We start from the raw sequence: 15,094 nt of genomic DNA, 5'->3' as shown, positions 1-15,094 counted from the left end.
ACGCTGTCATTAATAATGCTACGAATATCCGAGTTTCCTCTACAAGAAGCAATTTTATGTATCTCGAGACTTACTGAAAGCTTCTCGGAAGTACTGCGAAGTATCAGAATCTTAATGATGCGAACGTTTACACAAATGCAGGATTTGCATTGTTTAAGGAACTTAAAAACTAATCGATATTTAAATTGGTGTTCAATTATTCTTTTGGAGCCGTGGGACGGCATTGAGCCCAATTGTAAAGCAGAACGTAAATCTCTCGCCCAACTTACCATGATGTTACTCGATTTACATTGTGTCATTTTTTATTGAAACTCTTTTTCATCGGGAGTGTAGTCGATAACTTTCGAAAGTTTCATGGTACGCAATTATTTTGGCTATGGCTAGTTCGTCTTTGTTCATGTAAATTGAAATTACGTGATTATTAGATAAAAATGCGAAATTGTTTCTTTTATTTAATCGGATAAGACATTGTAAGATGATAAAGGTGGTAACCATGTGGATTTGTAGTGTCTCGCTGATGTCCTCGTCCATCCTTGCGAGAATGGCACGTTTCTGGACGATGAACAATTCCGTCTTGTCAGCTTCGCCTTGTGTTTGGAAGAGGTTCCCTGCCACCATATGGCGACATCGTCCTGCATCCTGCAGCAGCAAGGTGATTCCGCGTGGGGTGTTCTCGTCGGACGTAATGACGCAGTTCTTATATATGTCAAGAAATTCAGCCCTGTATTCTGTCAGTAACGTTAAATTTAACGTGTAGGTAATTATCTACACAAAACGTTATTTTCCCATACGAAATAACGTAAAGTAACGTTTTTTGACAGATACCTGCACGTTGACGTTTCTGATACATCTCAGGGGTGATTGTCGATGAATGCCTGGGCGCCTGCGGATCCATAGAAGCGGGTGGTGCATTTCGTGAATGATCCTCCGGGGTGGGCTTCGTCTGCTGGATCGATTTCAGGAGCTCTTTGAGAATAGCCTCGGTGATCCGAATAGTTCGACTATCCGCGATTTCCTCGGAGTTCATCTTTGATTTTGATCTAGTGATCGGCGATGTTTTTTAAAATATGAACCCCACGTTGGGCGCAATTCATAATAAACAATCCGAGCTTGGGATGGCTTCTGTGTAGACCTCCGGCGATTAAATACAAGTCCGCGAACCAGATGCATATCCTCTCCCATACGTCAACGCCACTCTCGACAAGCTAAGGGATGCAAGATACTTAATGACCCTTGACATCAAGTCCGCATATTCGCATATACCAATGGTAGACTCACTGAAGCCATATACCGCGTTCACAGTACCCAACAGAAGTTTTTTCCAGTTCCGTAGATGCCCTTCGGACTTCACAATTCCCCCCATGTATTCAGCTACTTGGATGACATCACAATTTGCACTCCAATTTTTGAACACCATCTTCTGCAATTTTTGTAAGAGTGGGTTAATGCTATGTGGTCAAGGCTCAAATTTTACCTGGTAGACCTAGGTAAAGTTGAAGCATACTCAGATTCCCATTCCGACGATAGTTCCTGAAGTCAGAAGAATCACCGGCATGAGTTCTTGGTACAGACGTTCCACACTAAACTTTTCTTCACTAATTTCCCCTCTTACGGATCTGTTAAAGAAGAACGTCAAGTTACCCCCCTAACACCGCAATATATACAATATGCAAAAAACGGAAAACACCACGTGCACCCGTTACAAGACCTATCACATTCCCTTTGTAAATACAAGCCCACATGCAACAAACTGTTCTCTAGACTAGCGCTTTTGATATCTTTTAGCCATAGAAATGACGTGTAAGGACGTTTTCTAAGTACCTACGATACGGTAAGGGGAATCTATCTTAGGCGGTAGTGCTGGAAAAGTTGGTTCTACAGTTTTATCTATACAGTGTGAACCAGTTAACTATGCCGTTAAACAAATATGTTTTCCAAATAAAGTAAAGGTCCAAAATTTTTACGGCATGAAATGCGCAAACTGCTTTTTGAAAATTCAGCAGTTTTATTCTTAAATACTGTACCTACCAAACTTTTGTGCCCAGGTTTACACTTGGAATTATTTTTCGAAATTTTGAAAAACCAACTTTGGATGCATTATTTTCAGATTGAAAAAGCCCCGCGTTCCTAAATTTGGTTTAGACAAGCATTCTTCTTAGATAGCGATACATTAATGTAATTAGGAAAAAGAATGAAACAAAATTGACGCTAAGATATACAGGGTGTTGCATTTAAAAAATACCAACTTTGGGCCAGATCTCAGAAAAGGTAGTCCAATTTTTTACTACGCCACTGGAACTACGTAAAATATCTAAAATAGGCAGTTTTTACCTTTTTCTATCTTACATGGATAGTAAGATATGATAACATTTTTTTCGTTTTCACCCTGTATCTCAGAAACAAACGTAGCTAGATTTATTCTGTTTATGGCATTGAAAGTTTTAAGTTTAAGGACTGACTTACCCAATTCTTCGACTTCCTTAGAGCTCTTCGGAAGCAAATGTTTGCTCCATAATCTGAAGGCATACGCTAAACTTGGAAATAGACTAAGATAGCAGTACTCGAATTCTCAATAAAATAACAACAAGCGAAGATAGGAAATAAGATACGAAGTTGGATAGGCAAATAGAAAACTGACATCCATTAATGAGTGCTTGATCGCAACGACAAAGTGAATTTTAGTTATATGAATTTGTTACGTTCACTTTGGGCCAACGTGACAAAATTACTTTAGATAAGCACACGGTAAGCTCAGGCAAAGTAGAGGTGGGTCGGGGTGAAAATGGGGTTCTTCTATACAAACACAAATAAGCCAAAAAGGGAAGGAAACAGTAAAAGTAATCCGGATAGGCGCCACTTAGTCTTTGATAAATCTAGAAAGACAGAGAGGAATACTTACTAAAGGGATAAACAACGCAGACTAAGAGATCCTTGTTCTCGTCTTACTAAACTCGAAGGAATGCACAATTATGGGGAAAGAAACATAAACAATATTTGATGTCATAAATGCGGGTGGTTTAATACTTTAATACAATGATCTCAAAATATCACAAATCTGACACTGTAATATACCTATAGATCGGGTATGTCAAAATGGGAATTTAAAATAATCTCTAATACAAACGAATGAGAAGCCAACACGTAGCCGGGGAAAGTATTTATCCAAAAGGGGCTTCCGCAGAAACAACGGAGCTATAATCATGAAGTGACTTTCAAACAAAGTAATAATCAACTCGTTAGTATCAAAAACCACAATGTAATCAAGCGTTAAAAGGGAAAAACGACGAAAACAACTAAATTTACCTTTGAACTACGGTCGCACCCTTCTGAGCTCAGAGGACGCGAAACTGCAAATCTGTAAAGAGACAGACACACAAACAAAAAAATATAAGAAGGGTAATGATTCGTGTTGCACAATATATCGCATAAGCAATGGTTAACGTAAGACACGACGGGTTATTAAGGATCCTCAGATCCTTTATAGTTTTGTATTGTCGTCCGTCCGTCCGTCCGTCCGTGTGCGCTCTAACCTTTTTTAAAGTGGCCGATTGTGTTGAAATTTGGGTATACGGGTACGTTTGGACATTAAGAACGGACCGCTATTGATTTCAGGAAGCTGGTTTCAACAGGAACAAGAAGTTATACGATTCGAGTGAATCGGGAACAGGAAAAACTGCGAACTTCAATATAATAAAAATTAACATATTTATTCCTAGGTCATGTATCGAGTTCGGACTTTCGCTAGATTATTCCCTATGACTCTTAGATGTGTAACAATTCAGTATAAACTTCTTCTCGTGGTCTCGGTCAAAAGATTAGAGCAAAATGTACCCAAAATTATTCTTTACACATGAATTTAGAGTTGTAAAAGCTTCAAAACGCATTATCTTGATGCTGAAAGAGTTGATAACGTGCACGTTTGATAACCGCATGTGTGTTGATTCAAAAATGTTAATTATTTTCTGAGGCCACATGGATTTTGATCAAATATGTCAAAATCGTTAATTATGCACCAAAAATCGTTGGGAAAAGACTAGGCGCATTATCTCAATGCCCAAGACATGAATTTTGCATTTTTTTGGCGACCACGTGGATTTTGATCAAAACATGTCAAAATCGTTATTTATGCACCAAGAGCGTTGGGAAAAAGACTAAGCGCATTATCTCAATGCCCAAGACATGAATTTGATGAATTTTGGGCGAAAAACGTGGATTTTGATCAAAACATGTCAAAAATCGTTATTTATGCACCAAGATCGTTGGGGAAAAAGATCAAGAGCATTATCTCAATGATCTAAACATGAATTTGATCTATTTTTATGGACCACATGATTTTGATCAAAACATGTCAAAAATCGTTATTTATGCACCAAGATCGTTGGGGAAAAAATCAAGAAGCATTATCTCAAAGCCCAAGACATGAATTTGATGCATTTTTGTTAACTATAAAATGTATTTTGTAAGATTAAAATAAAATTGTCGTTAAAAGTGATTGTTAATACTGAGGATCCTTCGATATTTCGTTGTATCGGGTTATTTTTATACATAGAATGGCAATCAATACTAAACAAAAATCAAAAATTCAAATGACTTTACGAGAAAACAAAATTTGGTTCGACTAAGGGTTGGTTTTTACAATCGGTATGAGATATCTAAAAGTGACATGAAGTCTTAAGAAAAAAATACTATGAAAGGTACAAATAACGGAATCTCTCTTCAATGACAAAGCAATCTTATCAATTCAAATGAAAACAAACTTACACGAACAAGTTCTTCAGAGCAAAATACATAACGTTAATTAAAATTGTAGAAATTTGCTTCGAACAAAGTCTCGGCAATTTTAAGAACTAGATCACAAACAAAAGTAGTTAATATGAAGAATAAAATACAGTAAACTAACAAATATAAGTATCGGAGTAACACAAATATGATGTCGATCGTAGATGATATTATCGTTAATCTAAACTTCGGTAACGACAAAACTAAACGTAATTGGTAACTGGGTATACAAACACATACGAACGATTTACACAGTACCAACTCCACACGTCTTGTTATTTAGGTACTTGCGTTTCGGAGGAATCAATCGTAGGTCAACGAACTTTGCAAAATTGGGTCATCAGTTCAAATCGGTTTCACACGAAATGACGGTAATTCTTCAGTCGGTAAGGTAGAAATATGCAGGGAGTTTTTGATTGGTAATGGCGTCGATATTTCAATGGAATTCTCTTGCACAATATCGAAAATCGGGAATTCGCGTTTCCACTTAGAAATATCAATGCACAATCAGGAAGCAATTGGTAACTCCAAAATAAGAAGTACTCAGAGAGTACGAAAGTAGCCTGAAATAGATTATTTAAAGTAAAAAGATAATGCGTCATAGATAACATACCGTAAACGGCCTTAATCTTGTAAGATAAATCCGCAGAAATGCGTCAGCGAAGTTGGAAGTAAGATAATAAGAGAAAAACTTCACTAACCTTAATACAAACAGCACATATAATATCCCAAAAAGGTAGTCAAGTAAGTGTAATGGCGTGTAGCTCAAGTACAAGTCAAGATCGATTCGAGTTCATCAACAACGTATGCGCGCGTCAACAGCAAATGGGAGAAAACGCGCAACAGAAATCTAGACGGGAAGGTTTTAAAAGAAAGCTATATCACAAATAACGGATCGGGTTACAATGTGAACACCTAGATGGTGTAAGGATTGCTATATAAAGGTAAGAGTTCGCATAATGTTATTCGAGAAGGATCCACATCGTAATTCAAATGCAGCCAAAGCAAAGATTTAAACGGTAAAGAAAATAACGTCACAAATTTCAAAGAGACAAGAAAATTACGTAATACACAGTTTCTTTAAATTAATTGAGATTAAAACAAAAGGTATTGATGCATATTTTATCCATGGTAACCAGAGATCTCAAATTGGCGGCCGGAAGTTACAAAGCAGATTACGACCATGCGGCAGTGACGGTCCCCCTCCAAAATGATATATACTTAGCATTTTTCAGTCTTCAGTTTGGTAGCAGTGACGGTCTGCCGCCTTACATACTACCTGTAAACGTCTCTCAGGTTGTTTTTACAACAGCGTCTTTTATAATCAACCCGTTATCGTTAACCCCACTACCACTTGAAACTGATGCACATCCATTAACTTATAACACACCTGACCATTTTATACAAAATCTTAACGAACAATCTGAAAATATAAAGAAATTTTACACAAAGAAACACCTGCAAGTTTTTTCAACTTCAAAGGTCTTTTCACAACTAAAAAACACACATCAACTAAAATTATACGTGTCATAGCGACATTTTAAAGGGGGGAATAAATAAATTACGGTTTACATGCGAACGTAACTCGTATTTCCCGACAAATTTCCGCGCAAGAAGCTTTAATTTATTCCGACGGCATTCGAAGCTAAATTAGTGATGAAAATAAAGCTAAGACACGCAAGACATGGTAATTGTCGGGAAATTTATAGTGCAAGAGGCAGCATATGCGAGCATCCATACAAATTCGGTATCACTCCGCGAGATAAATTCATACATAAACCAGAATGCCGCATTCGACTCCTCTAAACGGAAGCGGCGTAAATTTCCACTGAAACAACTCGTGTACGGAAAACTTCCACAGGATAAAGTTAGATGCTCCTTTGTATCGTTAACCTAAAAGGACAAGATAAGCGATAAGTCGACGGTGAACGTGAAAACATGGAAAAGTTGAAGTGGAACGTGTACTGCGGCATCCTCCATATTATGAACAACGAGAAAATTTAAATAAAACGAAATCGGTCTCCTAACTTCGAAATAAAGTGCAGTTTCCGCGAAGTTCGCGTTAGTGCATTTTCCTCCATAGTGATTTAGATCGATCCGAATTAAAATTTACACTGCATTTCCCTTCTAAATTTTCCGAGCAATTTTCTCGTAAATTATTAAGACATTATGGCGAAGCTTTCGGTGTCCCATAAATAAATGAAAATTGATCGAGGTCGGACACTCTAATACTTTTCGGTTAAAACGTGTCAAAAGGCAGAAGTAGTTTTATTTATCTACCCTCATTGTGTGTATAGAAGCCGCAGCTTTTCTCTATTCGCCAGACATGTGGTTTTTCTCTATTTTCTTAGGCTCTCTTTTCGGTGGGAACTTTCCCTGTTTATTTTTCACTAATTCCGACCTATACCTACTCACTGTAAGAAGGGCGACTTCAACTTTTTTATCGCTAATCCTAACCATGTACAACGGAAATAAACTAATAAGAACATAAATGTCGGCGGAAGGAAAAAAAATTCCAGCGGCCTATTTGTTGACTATCTCGGTATATCTTTTCATTCAATTTGTTTTGCTTCCAGCGATTTTGAAGGGAAATCAAGACTGATGTCTCAATTTTACCTTTGAGGATCCAAGACAGACACTGTGATTTATTTATTTTCTACTTGAATGCCCATTCTTATTGAGCCGTGTAACGTTATTTCTTTCTATGAAAAACAAAATGACACTTTCTGTATATGAGGCATTAGCTAAGGAAAAAGTAAAGACATTGCAAATGGAGTGCTTTAAGTTGGCTTACCATTTAAAATACTTACACAGCAATTTTTATACTCACATCCGATCATTAAATTAGGCTCGACTAATCCCAAAGCCAGCCATGTACAGATGAACAAATTTATTCGACATAAAACAATCAAATAGGCTGAAACAAAAATAGGCACTCAGGGCCAGAATACACACACCGCGCAACAAGCGATCGATGATCACAATTCAAAAAATCTTAATCACCTTAAATAATCCTAATTCTCCGGTCGTAACTGTAGTTTACAAAAAATGACGCGCAAACATAACATGCCAGGTGATATTGCTTCGAAACTTCCCTTTTCGACTTCATTTATAACACTCGAATCTCGATTTAGACGGCAGTGACTTCGTTGTAATTACACCTTTGATGGTGGACAAAACTCTCTTTCACTGATAACTTGAAAACCTTAAAGAACGGCTTCTCTTCAGCGACAAACGCTCTCCAAAGCACTCCGACCAAACTTCTTCGTAAACGGGAAAACACGTCTTCGCTTACGTCGACTTAACGTTCACCTTTTTCACGACGTAAAGAAAATTTCTTAAACAAGACAGACTGTTTCGAGAATGATCAAAACTGACTATTTTTCAAACAAATACGCACAAGTATGTTTCAACGTCCAAAGAACTCGATTCACGTCGTCCACCAAAAAGTGCCAGGATTAACGTCCGGTTCGTTTTATATAAAACTTTCCATTTGTGTCCTTCCTCCTTCCTTTACAACATAATGCGGCGTTTTAGAATAATCTGCATCGTGTTAAAAACTTCGGCGATAACACGTCCTTATCTTGAAACTAATTAGCTTATGACGCGATAAGAAAAGCTTCTTATCTACGACCGTAGAAAAACATGAGATAAACTTCTGCAAATACTACGTTAAATCATTTCCAGACGTTTAAACTTAGTCTTTTAACACGTAATTTAAATTTATAGTTACCAAAATCAAATAAGTAAATAATTCTGATACATCAACATTGCCCTTGAATTCAATTAATATGATCGAGATTGTGCTTCCCAAATTCCAAAAACATTTAACGTTAACAATAATTGAAATGCACATACAGGGTGACTCATCTTATTAAAGGTGCCGCGCCAAATAAACGTCTGCATGACGTACGTTGCACAACAATATAGTAAGGCACTTAGAGTGTCCTGAGCACCATCAGTAAGATCCCTTTTCCGGGATTCTAGGACGAAGTGTAAACCCAAAATGAAGTCCTATCGCAGGAAAATGATGCCGCTGAAAGGAGAGGCTGAGGAAGTGGAAACTGCAACCGCTCGCCTACTACAGACATATGGTACCTCGAAATGCAGGGGAAACACCTGTAAAATACGACATTCCTCACCATACGGTGTTAAAGGAAGAAATCTCCACCACTACATTAGGAGTGGTGTTTGGCACCTTGACGTTGAGACCCAACCGACCATGCTGTGTTAACAGGAACCAAACAAATCCTCAACCTCAACACACCCTTCCTGGATGCAATGGGACTACGAGGAGCCAGATTCCTTCATGGCAGAGACCAACTCACATTCCCATTGGGGTGGATACTGCAAGTCGCGGGGACGGCAGAAGCTGCATACGCTGTCTGCGACTCTACTACTAACACAAAAAAATGTTATCAATGATCTTGAAATTCCACTTTACAATTAATGAGCAAAATCACAAAAATCGGTTGTTTAGGTCCGCTTATCATTCATGAAAAATATCTGTTCACCGAATAAACTTCCGGGGGTCGACCCCTTCAGGAATGTTAAATTGACTTTCAGTATAAATTATCATACAAAATCCCCAAAACGATCGACTCCTAAGAGGCCAAATAATGTAACCGGAAGCGTGAAATTAAAAATGCCGTGTTCAGAAAAATTCGGAAATTTTGAAATAAAAATGAGATCATGCATTGATGCAGGTTGTCATTAGTTCCTTGACCTGAAGGACCGCGGCTAAAGCTCGCCTTTCTCTTGCATAACATTCAAAAGAAAATAACAATGGTTACATTTATTGCATACGGATAAATTTGAAGTACCTAAAAGAAACCTATACTACGGTTTACTTAATACTATAGGGGGGTGGTTATTGGGAGGAAAAAATAGAAGTAGAACGTTTTACGGAGAGTGACGTCAGTTCTCGGAGTTTTCGCTTAGTTTTCTTACACAAGAAACTGCATTTTAATCACTGAAATAATTTACCAATTTTCTGCAGTACTTGTAGAAATGTCAATTTTCCCCTTGTATAGTTAGGGTTTTAACCTCTGGCAAAAGCACTATTTAATCGTCTTTAAACTTTTTACCGGTTGCCGTGTTATCCAAAATCTTATTATCGTCCAGTATAGAGGCTCACAAAATTGGTTAATACACTTGTTTTTTTAATTGTAACTAATCACTCCAAGTATACACGCAATGAAACGTTCTGTACTTTTGAGCACAATGCGTTCGTGGTCAAATTTATTTAAGCGAGATCACGCGGAGCAAATGCTGCAACCAAACGAAAATTTCCGCTCACGTATTAAGAACGGTTGAAAATAAATCAGACAGCCGGTCGATTCCTCTACGGCACGAAGTTGCCCTTTTTGCATAAATACGCCACTTACTCGTAATGTCAATTGGCAATGGATTTAAGTGCACACACGGCAATAGTTTCGTCGAACTGGCAGCACAGTTTTCACTTGCAATTCGGCAATTAACTTTAACTTTCGCAATTATCGAAATATCACGTACGATTCCGCGGTTGTTAAATCTTCCATATACTTCGATTATACGGAACCTTTCTGTTGAGAATGATGCCTCTAAAATGCCGCACTTCGATTATACGGAACCTTTCAGTTGAGAATGATGCCTCTAAAATGCCGCACACAACTTAGATAGGTTCGGCGAAGAATCTCTCTTTCGCCCAATTTGTTCTAAAGTAGTCGTAAAACCCAAAAACAGAAACGGACCCGGCGCAAACCAAGCTTCTGCCACGTTTTTTTTATACATGTTAAGGGTATAGCAGAAAGTCCGTCCCTCATGCTCCGTAAGATCTTTAGAACTGGCAATACTGTGTCGTTTCGAATCTCTTCTTATCTGAAAGCGCTTCATTCTATCGCATAAAAATTTCGTTCTCTTTCACTATGAAGCGGTATATTTCCTATACTGGAAAATTTGTAAATTCGAAAAATTCTTTAACATGGCAAAGCGAACACCTGTTACAAGCAGCATGCTATATTTATCGATGTTTCTTAGTAACGCTATACAGGGTGTCTTAAATTGAGTAGTATGTCATGGCTATCTTTGTTATTATTATACTTACAGATTCGGTTAAATTGGCAAAGTTGTTTTTGACGCTCCGATGCGATATTTTGAAAAAAATAATTTGTTACGTTCACTTTGGGCCAACGTGACAAAATTACCTTAGATAAGCACACGGTAAGCTCAGGCAATGTAGAGGTGGGTCGGGGTGAAAATGGGGTTCTTCTATACACACACAAATAAGCCAAAAAGGGAAGGAAACAGTAAAAGTAACCCGGATAGGCGCTACTTAGTCTTTGATAAATCTAGAGAGAGAGGAATACTAAAGGGATGAACAAGGCAGACCAAGAGATCCTTGTTCTCGTCTTACTAAACTCAAAGGAATACACAATNGAATTTCCCTAAGCGCTTGATTCTTCTGCCACTATACAGGGTGTCTTAAATTGAGTAAGATAACATGGCTATCTTTGTGATTATTATACTTACAGATTCGGTTAAATTGGCAAAGTTGTGTAGTTTTTGATGCTAATGGATATTCCGATGCGATATTTTGAAAAAACTAAATCGTTTCCTAGATCATTGGAAAAGAGTGAAAATCGCCATTTTTAAAAAGTGAATTTTAGTAACAAAGAGTTATCCAAAAAAGTTTCAAATAAAAGTTGCAAGATTTGATGGGATAAATTCAATGGGCGTAGAACAAAAATTTTAAATGGTGGTTTTCGAGATATTGACATCAACTTCCTTATTTTAAATAGACGCCATATTGGATTTTTACGTCACTCGATATAGAAAAATGTCTCGCATAGTCAACATCGATACGGCCATGGAATTATTGCCATAAGAAATACATTGTAATTTTTTTCTATATCGAGTGACGTAAAAATCCAATATGGCGTCCATTTAAAATAAGGAAGTTGATGTCAATACCTCGAAAACCACCATTTAAAATTTTTGTTCTACGCCCATTGAATTTATCCCATCAAATCTTGCAACTTTTATTTGAAACTTTTTTGGATAACTCTTTGTTACTAAAATTCACTTTTTAAAAATGGCGATTTTCACTCTTTTCCAATGATCTAGGAAACGATTTAGTTTTTTCAAAATATCGCATCGGAATATCCATTAGCATCAAAAACTACACAACTTTGCCAATTTAACCGAATCTGTAAGTATAATAATCACAAAGATAGCCATGTTATCTTACTCAATTTAAGACACCCTGTATAGTGGCAGAAGAATCAAGCGCTTAGGGAAATTCTTCTTCCTCCGGCACTCCATTTTCGAGATATTCATACTTAGTTTTTACATCGGCAGTAGATATGTCTCGTCTAGACGTTCCAACCGCCTTTTGAGAGTACCCTCCTCTGGCACTCCGTTCGGCAGATATTCAGACGATTAATTTTGCCTTTGTGAGTACTCAGATATAAGGAATTATAACCGATCGCGATAAAGGGAAATGTCTTAAGTGTGGAAATGTGTAAGAAATTTTGGAAATGCTTCCCAATTTACGAAAAGTTTGTAAGAAATTATAGAATTCAATGGCTTGTGTCTACAGGGTGTCCCATTAATAAAGGTCAGAGACCATATCTATGGAACCGTTCATTGCACAGCTTCGGGAGTGAGTTGGGGGAAGGGAAATACCTCTGTGAGGAATTGCATGCAACGTCAATCTGTCATTGGACATTGCCAGTGTGACAAATGCGACTGGAAAAGTGACAGGTGCGGCCGGTAAAGTGACCGGACGCAGGGAAAGTAGTCCGATAACGTATTACTGCCACTGCCGTGGAAATTAATAGTTATTTACATAAAAGTCGGGAAAATGATACCATTACTGGCGAGGAAATATTGAAGGACGAGGCCGAGTACTTTATTTTCCGACTCAAGTAGTGTCATTTTAGTGACGAGTTTTGTATTAGATTTTACCCGAAATCGTATTTCAATATAAAATTTCAATTTTTATATACAACTTTCGCTTAATGTCAATCTGTCAGTGATGGTAGGAGTCATTATAGACATTTGGAAATGTCACAAATGCGGCCGCTAAAGTGACAGCTGCGGCCAGAAAAGTGGCAAGCTGCAGGAAACGTAATGTACTCTGCCTCTGTCATGGAAACTAAAATTTCCTGACAGAAAGTAGGCATGAAAATGAACGTTTCATGACGTTCTCGGCAAATCATCGGTCACTACCATTATTTTGGAATTTTAAAAAAGTTTAAAAAAAGAATCCACCAGTTCATTATTCCAAGATCCAAAGTATATGATGAATTGTACCATTTTTAAGTAAATCGTTATTCTTTCTTAAACATTAAAACAGAAAAGTAGGAATCAAAACGCATTAATTATTCATTCCCAAACCGACAGGAATAATATTTTTATTGTAGCAGACTTTTAAAGCAGTTTTCAGTTAAATGGTTCCCGACAAAGAAAGTTTTCCCTAATTCGGAAAAAACTATAGAAACGTTCAGCAATTTCATTTTGCTTGCTAGTAGGTGGAAAGTAGTTGGCACTTATAAGATTTTTCTTCCCGAGATAAAATCTCGGCGCGATAGAAAATTGGCGGAGAAGTTTTCTCATAACGGGCTTCATCGGTGACTGACATAACAATCGAATTAATTATAAATTAACCGTTACGTACTCGGTAGTTTATTGGTATAATGATGGTACGAATTGTGATACGATCATCTCCACGAAAAATTGTAATTATCTGCCTCAAACAGTCGTCCAATTGATCGGAAACTGAACTAAAGTAATGAAACTGGGGTACTCTGCTTTAATAACCGTAAGAGCCGTCCGGTAATTAATTCACTAATTTACTTACGAAAGCCCGCAAGTTGGGGGATAGTTGATAGTTACTTAACTAGAATTAAACTTACGTAAGCTCTCTGGCCACTATAATAATGCGACCAAAACAAACAGATTATTGCATACGAAACTGAATAATAAGCAATTACAGTAAATGATTAAGTTACATCACGAGCATTATATTTGAAAGTGAGTTACTGGAAGCTTTCGAGTATCTACTGGCCCCATCCGAATTACACTGCTTTACTTGTTTGTGTATTAAAAGCTCAGAGCAACACAAAACAAATTAAGAAAAGGTTCCGTTTTGTTTGCTCGTTTAATTTATACACCAAGGGCTTACCTTATTGTATTATATATCTCTAACATTATAACTCATAAGTACAGGGTGACCAAATAAGCGGGCACGTTACGGTATCTTGGAAACTTAATTGTAGAAACATGCGGTAAAGATTTTTCTAAATGGCTCATTGAATTTACTTTCAGGTCTCTAAGATAGAAGGCGTAATCTTGAGTCCAACAGTATCTTACCTACAGAATATACCCGATCACTATAAGAGGTCGAGGAGGAGGGCTAATTAGAAATGAATTCCTTTCGTTAAGACCTTTCATTAGAGTACCATGAAGGATAAAACTAGTTCCTCCCTCCACGACGTACTTTGATAAGAGGACAGAAAGAAGGGCAGTAGTTGGTAGAAAACGGTTCCTTTCGTTGAGACCTTTAATTAGAATACAGTGAGAGATAAAATTAATTTTTAATCCCCCCCCCCCCCTCAGGCCCCGTCGCTCACTGATCTCGAAAAAGAGTCGCACGGGAAAGTTATAGTTTTGTACAACCAATTTATTTCGATGAGACCTTTCATTAGAATACCATGAAGGGTAGAACATGTGTTTTAACCCCCCCCCCCCGCGAAATTTGATGGCCGTCTGGCACACCTTCAAGGTATAGGCTACCTACTGCGAACAATTCCAGGACTCTAGGACCATTCCCCTAGAAGTAGTTCAAAACGGTAGAAGTGGGTCTAGACGGACGGACGGACGGACAAAACGCAAACAATAGCACTTTTTTTTTTAATTCTTAAAAAATGCGCAAAAAATACAAGAATTTTGAATTTGAGGTGACACCCAGTGGTCAAACTTGATGTAGTTACAATAGTACTTTTTATCCTATACAAGGAGAAACTTACATTTTCTCGCCTGTGTGAGGACGGGAAAGAAGACAATTGCACGCATGGAGCGAGAAAATTCAATTTTGTCGGCTAGGCGAGAAAAAAAATACGCCTTATGTACGCTAGATGGCGCGATTGTAATAAAATGTCAAAGAAGTTATTTCTTTTTATTAAATAAGAAACATAAAATCGTCAACACTGATTTAATAATTAAATTTACCCTATGTTCACTTTATTTTACTGAATTCAAGAATTTATTTAATTACCGCGAACCTCTATAATTATACCTATCAATGTTTCGTGAATTTGAATACTTTCACAAC

At 37.5% G+C, this 15,094-nt stretch overlaps 1 long non-coding RNA gene across 1 annotated transcript; it reads right to left on the bottom strand.

The window, feature by feature from the left end:
• Positions 1–572: 572 nt before the first annotated feature.
• LOC116174967 lies at positions 573–1,883 on the bottom strand. The gene is made up of 3 exons (XR_004146206.1): positions 1,475–1,883; positions 1,264–1,420; positions 573–1,205 (listed from the first exon to the last, which is right to left on the bottom strand). It is a non-coding gene; the product is annotated as an uncharacterized LOC116174967 (long non-coding RNA).
• Positions 1,884–15,094: the final 13,211 nt, after the last annotated feature.

Source organism: Photinus pyralis, unplaced genomic scaffold, assembly GCF_008802855.1.
Source record: "Photinus pyralis isolate 1611_PpyrPB1 unplaced genomic scaffold, Ppyr1.3 Ppyr1.4_LG6, whole genome shotgun sequence".
NCBI classification, from domain to species: Eukaryota; Metazoa; Arthropoda; class Insecta; order Coleoptera; family Lampyridae; genus Photinus; species Photinus pyralis.
Note: the sequence above shows the minus strand (reverse complement) of the source record. Positions and strands in the feature narration are given on the sequence as shown.